Genomic DNA, 14,851 nt, shown 5'->3' with positions numbered 1-14,851 from the left:
TACTGTGAAGAAATATAGCCTCCATACTTTAAAGGAATTTCCCCTTTAGGCTATGTTCACACTACGCAAAAGTACGGCCGTTGTTGCCATCGGCAACAACGGCCATACTTTGTGTGGGTGAACAATACCTATAGTTTTATGGGATCCCGGCCAGAGCGTACACACATCGTATACGCTCCGGTCGGGATCCTGCATGGGGCCGCAAATAACTGAGCCTTATACTGTGAAGAAATATAGCCTCCATATTGTTAATATAGCCTCTATACTGTAAATAAATATAGCCTCCATACTGTGAATACATATAGCCTCCATACTGCGAATACACATAGCCTCCATACTGTGAATACACATAGCCTCCATACTGTGAATACACATAGCCTCCATACTGTGAATACACATAGCCTCCATACTGTGAAGATATGTACAAGATACAAGATATACTACATGGTCCCTCCATCCTAGCAGGACTCTTTCTTCGTAGTCGCTTGATCTTAGCAATTCCAGAACATCGCCTCGTAGTGCCATGAAAGTGTTAATTGCCTCCCCACTGGGATTAGCCCCTCCCCCCGCCACCACCACCACAGCAGCCGCCATAAGCTGAGCAAACACTGGCAGAATGGAATTGAGGAGAGCAAACACAGAATGATTTGTCTGGAAGCTCAGACTTCTGTATATGACAAGTGCAGATTCAATAACTGGATTGGGGGCTCGGCCGGAAGAATAACAGTGAGCGCTATCTATCTGCGAGTGGGAAAGTGATTGAAATATAAGGAGTTGTGGCGGATGATATCAGATGTGCCGCACGGGAAGGGGAAACTTTTTATGCTGGAGATGGCACTTCAGTATAGTTACCGCAACTTGCATAAAACTATTAAAAGTTTGGCTACAGAGTGACTACTGTGACTGTGCGGTGACTATTGTGGCTATACGGTGGCTACTGTAGCTGCACAGTGACTATTGTGGCTACTGTAGCTGCACAGTGACTATTGTAGCTATACAGTGACTATTGTGGCTATACCATGGCTATTATGGCTATACAGTGACTATTGTGGCTATACGGTGGCTACTGTAGCTGCACAGTGACTATTGTGGCTATACAGTGACTATTGTGGCTATACCATGGCTATTATGGCTATACAGTGACTATTGTGGCTATACGGTGGCTACTGTAGCTGCACAGTGACTATTGTGGCTATACCATGGCTATTGTGGCTATACAGTGACTATTATGGCTATGCAGTGACTATTGTTGCTACGCAGTGACTATTGTGGCTATATGGTGACTATTGTGGCTATACGTGACTATTATGGCTATGCGGTGACTATTGTGGCTATATGGTGACTATTGTGGCTATACGGTGACTATTATGGCTATGCGGTGACTATTCTGGCTACACAGTGAATATTGTGGCTATACGGTGACTATTGTGGCTATATGGTGACTATTGTAGCTACACAGTGGTTAATGTGGCTATGCGGTGACTATTATGGCTATACAGTAACTATTGTGGCTATACGGTGACTATTATGGCTATACAGTAACTATTGTAGCTATACGGTGACTATTATGGCTATACAGTGACTATTGTGGCTATATGGTGACTATTATGGCTATACAGTGACTATTGTGGCTACACTGTGACTATTGTGGCTATTATAGCTACACAGTGACTTTTGTGGCTGTACCATGGCTATTGTGGCTATACAGTGACTATTGTGGCTATACAGTGACTATTGTGGCTATACAGTGACTATTGTGGCTACACAGTTGACTATCATGGCTAGATGTGACTATTTTCATAACACTGTAACTATTGTGGCTGCACTCTGACTATTATAGCTACACGGTGGCTACTGTGGCTACACAGTGAATATTGTGGCTATACAGTGACTATTGTGGCTACACATGACTGTACAGCCAAAATTTGCTCCTTACACCCAGAAAATAAGCTCTGAAGTCTCACACACTTGAGGTCTCAGTTATCTGCAAACTGCTGTCCACTGCCTGTTGTTAGGGGGATTCGGTCTCTAGCAGCAGAGAGACCAGGACAGAACACAGGATCTGGGCACAGGGTTGAGCTTGTCCAGGCTCTCTGCTAAACAATTTACATGCTTACAAGGCTTCTTTTTTATGTAAATCCTTCTTTGTATTCCCTTTCCCCCTTCCCTTTAGCTTCTCATCATCAATATCATCATTGTCAATTGAGTACTTAGACCTGGGCTGCTTTTGCGATACAACCCATTTCTTGCTGTAAACCCCTTTCTCCCTCCCTTTAGCTTCTCATCATAAGCACGAGCAGCAGCAGATTGCTTATACCTGGGCTGCTTTTGTGATACAGCCCCTTCCTTGCTGTGATGCAGTTGCCGTTTTCCTTTCAGCTGGCATAGCACCTTGAAATCCTAGTGCATCAATAACCCCCTTCTCCCCCCAAATGCCATCTACTAAAGTGTACTGTGTACTGGCCCTGCTCTCTGAAATGTAGAGAATAAGCCTTGGGGCTTAAACAAGAGACCCCATTCTCCTTATCACTGAGGTCCCAGTACTCAGACCGCCCATGATCATCCAGTTATAACTTTAAGTCTTAGGATTACCCCTTTAAGTTTTAGTTTTATAACATTTGAGTCCCCCTTTAAGTTTTTTTCATCATTGATATGGATACATTGGATATAAAGCCTGAGAGTGAGTGACAGTAGAGACTGCAGGAATGTGTAATAGGATAAGTCCTCGGGGTGCGTGACTTGTCCCAGCGGATCAGCAGCACTTTTGGAGATGGCATGCTACAGTAGAGAGGCCACCGCTGAGACGGCAATTGTCAGGGGATGAGGTAGAAAAGCTTTGTCTGGAGCTGAACAAAGTGTATTATGCTTCACTATAAAGACATTCCCGCACCAAGGCCGCACCGGCGATAGGAGCGGAGACGCGGCGGCCGCGCAGCGCAAAGGTGCTGCTAAATGTTTGTGTTCACATTCTAATCTCAGGACAAAGATAAAAGATAGAAGAAGATAGAAGAAGGCGGCGAACGCACAATAAAACATGACGGGGCTCAATGTCTACAGAAAAGAGACGACTACGGGGATCGGGACAATGTGCAGAAGAATCAGGGAGAATGGAGCTAAGGAACTACTCCGCCAAAATCTATGAGAACAGCCTGTGACTATACACATGGCTATTGTGCAGTGTTCTGCGTTGCCTACACAAGTGGCAGGTGATACGTCAGCATCTAAAGGCGACTTTTTCAGTCTAACGTTCTCCTTCATTTATTGAATGATTAAAGTCCAAGCTTCACCACTGAAGGGAGTTCACTATACAGAGGAGTATACAGAATTCATAAGCAATCTGTATACAGTAAGCTCCTGAGCTCCCTCTAGAGGCGACTGCAGGAAGAATTATTTTATGTTCCAGGGGGCTGTGTATGGGAAAAACAAAAAACTATCAGCATGGAATCTTGTGACCGTCTACAACCTCGTTCACCTTGTCTTATTTTTATTTTATTTTATTGTCCATTGTTCTGATCACAGGAATAGAACACACAACACATCTATAACAACTGTAAATTTATTGCAGATATTGACTTGTAGAGACATTCCACAGTAGAGACAGTAAAATTGTTGCTGATATATGTGCCATCCTGGAGCCTGGGAAGGTAGGGTGGCAGCCCATTGGTCCAGTGGGCTGACGTTGATACGGTAGAGCTGTATATTCGCTCCTGGCACTGGGAGGGTTAACCTGGCACTTACTCTATGGCATCTATTTTGAGCACAGGACGGCCCGGTGGCCTCTGGGTAGAGATTCGTGCCCGGCTGATCTCGGGCGCTCTTCCTCTCCGTCTCATCTTTCTCACGTCTTCTCGGTGTCTCCACCACACTGTTTGATGAGCTCAGTTCCTCCTGCGCCAGCTCTGAAGCCGACGCTCTCATCACCAGACGCATTCTGGAGACGAGGAGTGAGCGGCGGAGTAGGAGGAGGGCGCGGGATGGGTGAGCTGGAGGTGACCCAGTTTTTGGCACGTAGCGAGCGTCGTTCTGTATTCAGTGTCCATCCCATCAGGAGCTTAAACTGTTTAGTTACCGAGGCGGGGAGCCAGCAGCGGGGAAATCTGTTACTGCTGGAGCCCTTTAATCTCGCCCTGCAGAACCCCTGTACAGTGCTCAGCCGAAAACATGACATAGCAGAGCTGAGTTTGCCAGGAATACGACGGCAAGCTTTGAACTGGATTGCTCAGATGATTATAAGTTGGGGTTATTAGATGTAATCACGTCACCATGAACTATTTTACATAGGACTGCAAGCAGACCTTTTGTATTACCACAAATGTTGAGGCCTATGGTGTGTATACAGTATATATATATATATATATATATATATATATATATATATATATATATATATATATATATGTGACAGCATGTATACAACATATTCAGCTCTGCTACCTCAATTGATATTCTGCTCAGTCTTGGTTTGGCCACAATTCTGCCCAGATGATCCCTTCAGGACCACCTCAGTCCAGGCCTGCAGCCCCCAACATGAACAGCTCTGCATTCTAAGCCTACAGGCAGAGCAATACAAATCAATACTGGCCGGCCAAGCAATATTCCTGCAAGTCAGCAGCACATCAGTCCTGCTCGCAGCATCCATCACACACTCAGCTCTGCATGTAAATCCTGCTGGCAGATCCCAGTGTACAAACAATGCCCTGCAGTCCTCAGCCTAGAAAACAAGATCTGTGCCTAAGCTGTGCCCGCAGAACGCAGCCAGCAACAGGCAACGGGCAGCATTACTCATGCTGACACAGGGGGGGTTAATCTGGTGCACAAGATCCCCCCACACCCCCGATCAGCAATGGAGTTTGGCACTGTCCAGGTAGACCAATGCCACCCATCTGAGCAGCGCCCATTAACACGCTCTCCAACTTAATCTCTATATGACAGCTCAAAGTTGTTTACAAAAAAAAGAAAAGAAAATTCAAATCAACTGGTGCCAGAAAGTGACAGAGATTTGTAATTTACTTCTATTAAAACATTTCAAGCATTCCAGTACTTATCAGCTGCTGTATGTCCTGCAGGAAGGGGTGTATTCTTTCCAGTCTGGAGTTTTTCTATGGACAGTTCCTGACATGGACAGAGGTGGCAGCAGAGAGCAGTGTGTCATACTGGAGAGAATACGCCACTTCCTGCAAGACATACAGCAGACTGTGACCTATCTGGGTCTTCTACAATGGATACAATTGTTGCAGACTTGTAAACAATAAGAATTTTTCCATGACAGGAGGAGGAGCTGAGTATATTACAATGTAGACGTTTGCACTGTTGATTAGACTTGTATGTACATAACACCCCCCTGTAAAGTGTTGCCCCCCACAACCTGTGTGTCAACCATAGAGCCCCCCTATTGCTTAAATAAATAACTTTAAGTGTCTTTGTGTACTCAACCTGTCTGTCAATCAGACTGTAGTACAGGGATGGGGAACCTTTGGCCCTCCAGCTGTTGCAAAACTACAATTCCCATCATGCCTGGGCAGCCGAAGCTTTAGCTTCGGCTGCCCAGGCATGATGGGAATTGTAGTTTTGCAACAGCTGGAGGGCTGAAGGTTCCCCATCACTGCTGTAGTACAATTAAAGGGGTTATCCAGCGCTACAAAAACATGGCCATTTTTCCACCCACTGTTGTCTCCAGTTCAGGTGTGGTTTGCAATTAAGCTCCATTTACTTCAATGGAACAGAGTTCCAAACCCCACCCAATCTGGAGACAAAGAGAGGGCAAAACGTGGCCATGTTTTTGTAGCGCTGGATAATTCCTTTAACAAAAACCCAAACATAACAAAACAGACAAAGCGACAAAAAGAAAAGAGTTAACTATGACAACAAAAACAGATATCAAACAGTGGTCACTTGTTACAAAACTACAATTCCCATCAATATCTTGGCTGTTCAAGCGTGATGAGAATTGTAGTTTTGTAGAAGCTGGAGGCTGCAGTTTGCCACCCCTACACTAGAGGGGGAATATAGTCTTGGCGCCTGATCGATAACCCTGTCCCTGCACAGGATAATGCACACTACTGCTAACACAGCTCTGCATCTCCTGCTTGGCCTAGTCTATATATCACTCTGCATCTCATCACTACTGACAGAAATCACTAGCAACCCCCAGCGCTGCCCTGCAGGACAAAGCCCCGGAATCACAGCTGTGCTAATCCGCTTTGCCCGGGGAACGTATAAATTTAGCTTTGCACCTCCAGCCTGGCCTGCGGAGCGCGCACTGTCCCTGCAGTCCCCAGCCTACAGCAGCACAGCTCTGCTACTCCCAGATGCCCCGCAGCACTCAGCCTTCAGTACCGCTACACCTCAATCCTTGGAGTTGAAAGCGTCTCTCCTGCCAGCTGAGTATAACCCTGGCACCACATCACCACCAGCTAACACATAGTGCTGCCATGGAAGCCCCCGCAGATCCTCCTCACCCCCCTCACAGCCCCCGCACATCCTCCTCACCCCCCTCACAGCCCCCGCAGATCCTCCTCACCCCCCTCACAGCCCCCGCACATCCTCCTCACCCCCCTCACAGCCCCCGCACATCCTCCTCACCCCCCTCACAGCCCCCGCAGATGCTCCTCACCCCCCCCCCCCTCACAGCCCCCGCAGATCCTCCTCACCCCCCTCACAGCCCCCGCACATCCTCCTCACCCCCCCTCACAGCCCCCGCACATCCTCCTCACCCCCCCTCACAGCCCCCGCAGATCCTCCTCACCCCCCTCACAGCCCCCGCAGATCCTCCTCACCCCCCTCACAGCCCCCGGAGATCCTCTCCCCCCCCTCACAGCCCCTGCAGCTCCTCTCCCCCCCTCACAGCCCCCGAAGATCCTCCTCACCCCCCTCACAGCCCCCGCAGATCCTCCTCACCCCCCCTCACAGCCCCCACAGCTCCTCTCCCCCCCTCACAGCCCCTGCAGCTCCTCTCCCCCCTCACAGCCCCCGCAGATCATCCTCACCCCCCTCACAGCCCCCGCAGATCCTCCTCACCCCCCCTCACAGCCCCCGCAGATCCTCCTCACCCCCCCTCACAGCCCCCACAGATCCTCCTCACCCCCCCTCACAGCCCCCGCAGATCCTCCTCACCCCCCCACAGCTCCTCTCCCCCCCTCACAGCCCCTGCAGCTCCTCTCCCCCCTCCCCACAGCCTGCCGAGCATCAGCATTGGCTTTTAGAACTTTTTCCCTCTAACGCTTCTAGAACAAGTCTTTAAAGGGATTTTCCATGTTTTGCAATAAAATTTTCCTGATTAGGATGGTGTCCGGTCCATGCTGACTGCCGATACGTTACCTACATTGATACATTGTAGCAGATCCACCTGCTGGTTACTGTACAGTGTGTAGTGTGGAGACACTGAACGGGCAAGGAGTGTCCGGAGATGTCAACTCAGAGGCCGATAATCGTCTTGTGTAATAGAACAGTGATTTTCAACCTTTTTTGAGCTGCGGCACACTTTTTATACTTAAAACATCCGGGGGCACACCACCAACCAAAATGGCACAAAATTACACTAAAACAGTACATATTATACATATAGTTAATAATATAGATTCTAAATGTATTTATACTCACTCAGTGTGAAACCTGGGCCTGTTTTCTTCTCCCCCCTGTGCTTCTCTCCTGTGCTTCTCTCCACCATACTTCTCCCCCCTGCTTCTCTCCTGTGCTTCTATCCACCATACTTCTCCCCCCTGCTTCTCTCCTGTGCTTCTCTCCCCCATGCTTCTCTCCTGTGCTTCTCTCCACCATACTTCTCTCCCCCCTGCTTCTCTCCGTTGTTTCTCTCCACCATCCCCATGTTTCTCTCCCCCCTGCTTCTCTCCCCTGTTTCTCCCCCATCCCCAGGTTTCTCTCCCCCATTGTTTTCTCCTGTTTCACAGGGGCACCATAGTTTGGGGAACTTTCCCCGCGGCACACCCGACCATGTGTCGCGGCACACTAGTGTGCCACGGCACACTGGTTGAAAATCACTGTAATAGAAGACAACGATCAGCCGTCATGCATGATGTCAGCTTATCGTTGTCTTTCCTGTTGAAACATCAACAATCTAGATGGCAGCGATCGGCTGCCGTCACTCTAGTGATCACCCGGGCAGCCCCCCCCCCCCCCCCCCCCCTCCATCACTCTTCTCCATCTCTCCTTTCTATCACTGTTCCCCATCACTCCTCCCCATCACTCCTCTCCATCACTCCTCTCCATCACTCCCTTCCATCACACTTCTCCCCATCACTCCTTCCCATCACTCCTCTCCATCACTCCTCCCCATCACTCTTCTCTATCTCTCCCCTCCATCACTCCTTTCCATCACTCTTCTCCATCACTCCTCCCCATCACTCTTCTCCATCACTTTTCCCCACCACTCCTCCCCACCACTCCTCTCCATCACTTCTCTCTATCTCTCTTTTCCATCACTCCTCTCCATCTCTCTTCTCCATCACTCTTCTCCATCACTCTTCTCCCTCACTCCTCTCCATCTATCCTCCCCATCACTCCTCTCCATCTATCCTCCCCATCACTCCTCCCCATCACTCTTCTCCATAACTTCTCTCCATCACTCTTCTCCATCACTCTTCTCCATCACTCCTCTCATCACTCTTCTCCATCACTCCTCCCCATCACTCTTCTCCATCACTCCTCTCATCACTCTTCTCCATCACTCCTCCTCATCACTCCTCTCCATCACTCTTCTCTATCACTCTTCTCCATCACTCCTCTCCATCTCTCTTCTCCATCACTCTTCTCCATCACTTCTCTCCATCACTCTTCTCCATCACTCTTCTCCATCACTCCTCTCCATCAATCCTCCCCATCACTCCGCCCCATCACTCCTCCCCATCACTCTTCTCCATCACTCCCTTCCATCACACGTCTCCCCATCACTCCTCTCCATCACTCTTCTCTATCTCTCCCCTCCATCACTCCTCCCCATCACTCTTCTCCATCTCTCCTCCCCATCACTCCTCTCCATCACTCCTCTCCATCACTCTTCTCTATCTCTCCCCTCCATCACTCCCCTCCATCACTCCCCCCATCACTCCTCCCCATCACTCCTCCCCATCACTCCTTTCCATCACTCCTCCCCATTACTCTTCTCCATCACTCCTCCCCATTACTCCTCCCCATCACTCCGCCCCATCACTCTTCTCCATCACTCCTCCCCATCACTCTTCCCCATCACTCCCTTCCATCACACTTCTCCCCATCACTCCTCCCCATTACTCCTCTCCATCTATCCTCCCCATCACTCCTCCCCATCACTCTTCTCCATCACTCCTCCCCATCACTCCTCCCCATCACTTTTCTCCATCACTCCCTTCCATCACACTTCTCCCCATCACTCCTCTCCATCACTCCTCTCCATCACTCCTCTCCATCACTCCTCCCCATCACTCCTCTCCATCACTTTTCTCCATCACTCCCCTCCATCACTTTTCTCCATCACTTTTCTCCATCACTCCCTTCCATCACACTTCTCCCCATCACTCCTCTCCATCACTCCTCTCCATCACTCCTCTCCATCACTCCCCTCCATCACTCCTCCCCATCACTCCCCTCCATCACTTTTCTCCATCACTCCCCTCCATCACTCCCCTCCATCACTCCTCCCCATCACTCCTCTCCATCACTTCTCCCCATCACTCCCCTCCATCACTCCCCTCCATCACTCCCCCCATCACTTCTCCCCATCACTCCCCTCCATCACTCCCCTCCATCACTCCCCTCCATCACTCCCCCATCACTGCTCTCCATCACTGCTCTCCATCACTCCCCTCCATCACTCCCCTCCATCACTCCCCCCATCACTGCTCTCCATCACTCCCCTCCATCACTCCTCTCCATCACTCCCCTCCATCACTCCCCTCCATCACTCCCCTCCATCACTCCCCCATCACTGCTCTCCATCACTCCCCTCCATCACTCCCCTCCATCACTCCCCTCCATCACTCCTCCCCATCACTCCCCTCCATCACTCCCCTCCATCACTCCTCCCCATCACTCCTCTCCATCACTTTTCTACATCACTTCTCCCCATCACTCCCCTCCATCACTCCCCTCCATCACTCCTCCCCATCACTCCTCTCCATCACTCCCCTCCATCACTCCTCTCCATCACTCCTCTCCATCACTTTTCTCCATCACTCCTCCCCATCACTCCTCTCCATCACTCCTCTCCATCACTTCTCCCCATCACTCCTCTCCATCACTCCTCTCCATCACTTCTCCCCATCACTCCCCTCCATCACTCTTCTCCATCACTCTTCTCCATCACTCCTCCCCATCATGTCCCATCTTCAGTCTACAAATCTCAGTGACACCAGGATTAGCAGCGCAGTGAGTGCCAGCTCTTCAGGAATGGACTCTGGTGTATGAATCAATGTCTGGGAGAAGGGCAGAATTTACTAACTGGAGTGGCCGCAGTCTCTGGCCGCACTCACCCTGTGACATCACAACCAATAACTAATGGGGGGGTTTATGGCTTCTGGCTGCCTGGTCTCACACAGAGCACTGACTCATCTATACTGAGCGCTCCCTCCAAATGACTCATTTATCTGGTAGGAGAGAGTGCCCTGCATGTATCTAAGCTTTACTGGCCTGAATGTATCACAAGTAAGCTTAGCTACAGAACAGGCCTGAACATATACATGATCAACCATCCAGAAGCATTGTGGGACCCAGGGGCTATGTTCACTTCTCGTCGGCTCCATTGTCCGGTAATTGGCGACTCTTGTAACAGAGTTGAGATTACAGATGTTACAGAACTGGCTTTACAGGTAGAGCTGGGTTTACAGATGTTACAGAACTGGCTTTACAGGTAGAGCTGGGTTTACAGATGTTACAGAGCTCTGTTTACAAGTAGAACTGAGTTTACAGATGATACAGAGCTGACTTTACAGGTCTAGCTGAGTTTACAGATGTTATAGAGCTGGCTTTACAGGCAGAGTAGGTAGTTACAAAGTTAAGTTTACAGGTAGAGCGGAGTTTACAGATGTAATAGAGATGAGTTTACAGGTAGAGTTTAGTTTATAGAACTGAGTTTACAGATCTAGATGAGTTTACAGGTGTTACAGAGCTGAGTTTACAGGTGTTATAGAGCTGATATTACAGGTAGAGCCAAGTTTACAAGTGTTACAGAGCTGAATTTACATGCAGAGTTGAGTTTACAGGTGTTACAGAGCTCAGTTTACAGAGCTGAATTTACAGGTAGAGCTGACTTTACAGATGTTACACTGCTGTTTACAAGTAGAGCTTAGTTTACAGATCTTACAGGGCGGTGTTAACAGGTAAAGCTTACTTTACAGGTGTTATGGAGCTTAGTTTACATGTGTAATGTACAGAAACTGAGTTTACAGATGTTTGAAAACTGCCTTAACAGGTAGAGCTGAGTTTACAGATGATACAGAGCTGACTTTAGAGGTCTAGCAGAGTTTTCAAATTATATACAGCTGGTTCTACAGGTGTAACAAAGTTAAGTTTACAGGTAGAGCTGAGTTTACAGACGTTTATAGAGCTGAGTTTACAGATCTAGCTGAGTTTACAGATGTTATAGAGCTGAGATTACAGGTCGAGCTGAGTTTACATATGTTAAAGAGCTGGCTTTATAGGTGTACAAGTGTAATTTACAAGTAGAGTTGAGTTTACAGATGTTACAGAGCTGAGTTTACAGGTAAAGCTGAGTTTACAGTTGTTACATAGCTGGCTTTACAAGTGGTACATAGCTGAGTTTACATATAGAACTTAGTTTACAGATGCTACAGAGCTGAATTTACATGTATAAATGAGTTTACAAATGATAGAGAGCTGAATTTACAAGTACAAGTACTTTTACAGAAGTTAAAGAGCTAGCTTTACAGGTAGAGCTGGGTTTACAGATGGTACAGTGCTATGTTTACAGGTAGAGTTTCCTTTACAGATCTTACAGTGCGGTGTTTACAGGTAGAGCTGACTTTATAGGTGCTATGGAGCTGAGTTTACAAGTAAAACTGACTTTACAGGTGTAATTTACAGGAGCTAATTTTTTAGATGTTACAAAGCTGAGTTTACAGTTAGATCTGAGTTTACAGATGTTACATAGCTTAGTTTACATACCGAACTGAGTTAACACATGTTACACACCTGGCTTTACATGTGTTACAGATCAGAATTTACAAGTAGCGCTGGCTTTTCAAGTATTAAAGAGCTAGGTTTACAGGTACATCTGAGTTTACAGATGTTACAGAGCTGAGTTTACGGGTAGAGCTACCTGTAGGTAATACAGAGCTTAGTTAGGTGCAGTTTACAGGGACTGAGTTTGCAGATGTTACAAAGTTGCGTTTACAGGTCAAGTGGAATTGACAGATGTTACAGAGCTGACTTTACAGGTGTTACAGAGCTGAGTTTACAAGTAGAGCTCAGTTTAAAGATGTTACTGGGCTGCATTTACAAGTATGGCTGAGGTTTCAGGTGGAGTTTAGTTTACAGACTTTACAGAGCTGACTTTACAGGTATTACAGAGCTAAGTTTACAGCTACATGTTACAGAACCGACTTTACAAGTAAAGATGAGTTTACAGGTGTAGTTTGCAGAAACTGAGTTTACAGATCTTACAGAACTTAGTTTACAAGGCTAACTCTGTTTACAGATGTTACAGAACTGGCTTTGCAGATCTAGAAGAGCGGGCTTTACAGGTATTACAGAGCTAAGTTTACAGTTAGAGCTGGGTTTACTGTTATTATAGAGCTGAGTTTACAAGTAGAGCTCAGTTTACAGATGTTACAGAGGTGAGTTTACAGATGTTAAAGGGCTCGGTTTACATATGTTACATGGCTGGCTTTACTGGAAGAACTGAGTTTACAGGTGTTACAAGCTGAGTTTACAAGTAGAGCTGGGTTTCCAGATGTTACAGAGCTTAGTTTACAAATGTAACAGAGCTGGCTTTACAGGTGTTACAAAGCTGAGTTTACAAGTACAGCTAAGTTGAGAGGTGTTACGGAGCTGAGTTTACAGGTATTTCTGACATGAGTTTACAAGTAGAGCTGAGTTTACATGTGTTACAGCGCTGAGTTTACAGGTGTTACATGGCTGGCTTTACATGTATTTCAGAGCTGTGTTTACAAGTAGTGCTCAGTTTACAGATGTTACAAGGCTAGTTTTACAGGTAGAGCTGAGTTTACAGGTGTTACTGAGCAGAATTTACAAGTAGAGATGAGTTTACAGATGTTATAGAGCTGAGTTTACATATGATACAGAGCTTAGTTTATAGTTAGATCTGAGTTTACAGGCCGCTCTGAGTTTATAGATTTTACAGAGCTGAGTTTATAAGTAAAACTGAATTTTACAGATGTTACAAAGCTGGCTTTACGGGTATTATTAAGCTGAGTTTACAGATGTTACAGAGCTGAGTTTTACAGGTAGATCTGAGTTTACAGGTTTTACAGAGCTGAGTTTACAAGTAGAGCTGAGTTTACAGGTGTTACCGAGCTAAGTGTACAGGTAGCCCTGCGTTTACAGCTGTTACTGAGCTTAGTGTACAGGTAGCCCTGCGTTTACAGCTGTTACTGAGCTTAGTGTACAGGTAGCCCTGCGTTTACAGGTATTACTGAGCTGACTTTACAAGTAGAGATAAGTTTACAGGTGTTACAGAGCTGAGTTTACAAATGTAACAAAACTGGCTTTACAGGTATTATAGAGCTAGGTTTACAAGTAGAGCTAAGTTGAGAGGTGTTACAGAGCTGAGTTTACAGGTGTTACTGACCTGAGTTTACAAGTAGAGCTGAGTTTACAGGTATTACAGAGCTGAGTTTACAAGTGTTACAAGGCTGGCTATAAATGTAATCCAGAGCTGAGTGTACAAGTAGTGCTCAGTTTACAGATGTTACAAGGCTAGATTTACAGTTAGCTCTGCTTTTACAGGTGTTACTGAGCTGAATTTACAAGCTGAGCTGAGTTTACAGATGCTATAGAGCTGAGTTTACAGGTGTTACAGAGCTGAGTTTAGAGTTAGATCTAAGTTTTACAGGTCATACTGAGTTTACAAATGTTACAGAGCTGAGTTTACAGGTATAACTGAGTTACAAGTGTTGCAAAGCTAAGTTTACAGGTAAAGCTGAGTTAACAGGTGTTATGGTGCGTTTACACGTAACGATTATCGTGCGAATTTGCGTGATAACGATCAAATTCGAACGATAATCGTATGTGTAAACGCAGCGAACGATCAAACGACGAACGAGAAATCGTTCATTTCGATCTTACAACATGTTCTCCAATCGTCGTTTGCAAAAAATTCACAGATCGTTCCGTTTAAACAGTCGTTCGCCGATTTAACCAATGTGTGAGATAGGCTTAAGGATCGCAAAACGATTTTCCGTACGATATAATGTACCGTCTAAACGCTGATCGTTATGAAAAAAAAATAGTTTACTTCGACATCGTTAATCGTACGATCGGGCCAATTATCGTTCCGTGTAAACGCACCTTAACTGAGCTTAATTTACAGGTAGAGCTGGGTTTACAGATTATACAATGTTCCAACTCTGTGTTTACAGGTGTAGCAGAGTTGAATTTACACATTTTCCCAAGTTCAGTTTACAGATGTAGTAAAGCTGAGTTTACAGGTGTAGCAGAGCTCAGTTTACAGGTGTAGCAGAGCTCAGTTTACAGGTGTAGCAGAGCTCCGTTTACAGATGTTATTCAGTATAACTGGGTTTACGGGTTTTAAAGAACTGAAATTAAAGGTGTAGTAGAGTTGTGTTTAAAGCTAGAGCTGAGTTTACAGGTGTTGCAGAGATGAGTTTACAGATGTTATATAGATGGGTTTACATGTGTTACAGAGGTGAGTTTAGAGGTG

General features: G+C 46.6%; 1 protein-coding gene across 1 annotated transcript in view; it reads left to right on the top strand.

Annotated features, from left to right (window-relative positions):
- Positions 1-14,851, top strand: part of IGLON5 (IgLON family member 5) — a 342,036-nt gene that overhangs the window by 183,714 nt on the left and 143,471 nt on the right.

The sequence above is a fragment of the Dendropsophus ebraccatus genome, chromosome 12, assembly GCF_027789765.1.
Source record: "Dendropsophus ebraccatus isolate aDenEbr1 chromosome 12, aDenEbr1.pat, whole genome shotgun sequence".
In the NCBI taxonomy this organism is placed as follows: domain Eukaryota; kingdom Metazoa; phylum Chordata; class Amphibia; order Anura; family Hylidae; genus Dendropsophus; species Dendropsophus ebraccatus.
This window is presented reverse-complemented; position numbering and strand designations above follow the sequence as displayed.